This window comes from Rhinopithecus bieti, unplaced genomic scaffold (genome assembly GCF_001698545.2).
Source record: "Rhinopithecus bieti isolate Rb0 unplaced genomic scaffold, ASM169854v2 scaffold_53647, whole genome shotgun sequence".
Taxonomy (NCBI): Eukaryota; Metazoa; Chordata; class Mammalia; order Primates; family Cercopithecidae; genus Rhinopithecus; species Rhinopithecus bieti.
The window spans coordinates 798,840-801,820 of NW_016821201.1; positions in this window are offsets into that span (position 1 = coordinate 798,840).

Below are 2,981 nucleotides of genomic sequence, written 5' to 3' on the forward strand. Positions count from 1 at the left end.
TGGGCACCTTTGTATCCAGAGCTGGTGTCCTGTAAGGGTGATGTGGGGGACACTGAGTTGTGCCCCACCAGTACAAGATGCTTCAGAGATTTTCTTCTATCCCATTTCACTTACATCATCCTGTCTCCAGAAGACATGCTAATCTGAGTGTGGTGACCTCAGTTACACTTTTGCCTTCTAACAGCTTAGTTGAGACACTAATTAGTTTTTCAGGTTAGTGAACTTGCAGCTTGCTGACTGTCATGAAATATGACACAGAATAAGTCAATGGGGAGGGAAGAGGATGAAATGTGAGCTGCAACTTTCCTTACCGTGGCTTTAGTAAGGGGACCAGAAGTATTGTAACGATGTGGAAAAATGTTGTTACCAACACTACACTCTTCTATTTGTCCTGAATCACCTGCTTTCAACCCCACTAACAAACAGCCCAGGGCCTTGAAGATTGAAACCAGGAGTCTTCAATTCAATTCAATTCAACACAATCTTAGAACAAACAAAATCTGTTTTTGACCTCCAGCTCAAAGCCAGTCAATGAGAAACTCAGGACCTGTGGTAGGTTAGTATGCATGGGGTCTGCATGTGGGGATAACTGGGTAACCTAGGGCACAGGGCTGTGGTCTGAGACCTCAGCAACCTGGCTGGTGTGGAGTAGGATGGGGACAGGGGAGACTAACGCAGTTGCAGGTCTAATCCCATCATGCACAGTTAGGCAATCCGGTGAACAGCATTTGAGGCATTGGCAAACTCAGCTATGATCCAGGTAGGTGCTGATATCAGAGACAGCCAAATCCACAGGCAGAGCGTGGCAACAGGGAGAACCTCAGCATCGGGGGGAACCTGAGCAAGGGGGAGAATCCGGGCAGCAGGAGAACCCAAGCAGGTGGGGAACCCAAGCAGGGGAGAAGAGCCTGAGCAGTGGGGAGAACCTGAGCAGGATGGAGAACCCGGGCAGCAGGGAGAACCCAGGAAGCAGGGAGAACCCAGGAAGGAGGGAGAACCCAGGCAGGGGGGAGAACCCAGGCAGTGGGGAGAACCCAGGCAGGGGGTAGAACCCAGGCAGGTGGTAAAACACAGGCAGCGGAGAGAAGCTGAAGTCAGGTGGCCAGGGCTCGATGCTGCCAGGTGGTCAACAGGCTCCTAGCACAGTCCTGGTCTGGCCTGCGAGCTGTGAGAGCACTGTCTTTTGAAAAGGCTTATACTCTGGGCTGGGCACAGTAGCTCACGTCTGTAATCCCAGCAATTTGGGACGCCGAGGCAGGTGAATCACCTGAGGTCAGTAGTTCAAGACCAGCCTAGCCAACATGGTGAACCCCTGTCTCTACTAAAAATACAAAAACCAGCTGGGTGTGGTGGCACCTGTAGTCCCAGCTACTTGGGAGGCTGAGGCAGGAGAATCACTTGAACCTGGGAGGAGGAGGTTGCTATGAGCCGAGATTGCACCATTGCATTCTAGCCTGGCAACAGAGCAAGACTCCGTCTCAAAGAAAAAAGCAAAGGCTTATACTCTGCTTCCAGGCATTGTGGGTTGTCTTTGCAGTGGACAGAAACAAAAGTACCAACCCCCAAACCTTTGTTTTTGTAGAGGAGATCTATTAGACTTATTGAAATAATATATGGCAGATATAAATGTTTACAATGTGGTAATATGGACATTTTTGGATGTCCCCTTCCCTTGTCTTTGTGGCATGGGAAAAATGGAATGCAGACATCTCCTTTGCCTCATGAGGTGGCCTGGACCCTAAGGCCTTTCTGATTTGGAGAAAAAATAGCCTAGTTTCTTCTTCTTTTTTTTTTTTTCTAGTTCCAGGGTTGATAAGCCATCAGAGTCTCCTGTGAAAGAATAGGCAGAGAGAGGCTGGGGTTTAATGGATACAAATGTGCTTGGAAAAGCAGGAGATAGAGAGATCTTACCTCCTGAGGCAGGGGGAAAAGCCAGTGCTATGACTGGACTCTGCCTTCCCAGAAGAGGAGAAGGAGGAAGCACCAAAGGTGCAGGCTTGCCTTTCTTGTCACAGACTTCCATGCCCAGGCATGACGCAGGAGCAGGTCCATGTTAGGGGAACTTAAGCCATCATCAGGGGGCAAGAAAAGTCAGCCACTGGCTGCCATTTTAGCTTTGGAATGACAGGAGGGGAAAGACTATTTTGTGCAGGCAGGAGCAGCGGACATCTCCGGAGGAAGCCACCTGAACAGACGCCGGCTGTCTCATGCCGAGGCCCCGCGTCAGATCACAGAACTGTGAAGTGATCCTGGGCAGAGGTGAGTAAGAGTGGCTGAAGTTGACTTGTGTTTCATACGATTTCAGAAAGATGGGGGAGCTCGTTGTTGAAATTAAGTTAAATTGTAGAAAATAAGGAATTTTGGAACTTCTTAGACAAGATGCAGTGATTACACTGTTTCCTGGTGGAGGTCTTGCTCTTCTCGTGCCCTCCTTTATTTTTATTGCCGTAGAGTGGATTTGGACTTATTTTTCTTTTAGTCTGTGGTCAGAGAGGGTTCAGAAGTGTAACTGTGCTTGTGAAAACACATGCATTTCAGACTTCCTAATTAGATGCTTTCTTATCACACTTTAAAATCGCTCTACTACTGGGAAGGGCCTGCCGAAAGCTCCGCCCATCATTCCTTGGTTACCTTCCGCAGTGAAATGATATTTCTTTCCCTGGCAACAAATGAGAAAAGGGTGGTACAGTCGGATATTAAGGGAACCAGAGCCATCTTCAAGGAGCAGGAATCGGCCATTGGCTGCCGTTGTAGCTTTAGAAATGACTGGACAGGGAAAGTCTATTTCAAATAGATGATTACAAAACATCACTAAAGCCAGTGCGTGCTGGTGTGCATCACAAATTGGCATAGGAACAGCACTGGGGCGTATACATTGTGGAAGTCAAGAAGTGAAGATGACACGTGATCTGATTTCCCATAAAAAGACTATCTTAGTTCTACACATTTAGAACCAAGATTTGTTTCCCTCACCTGCTCTT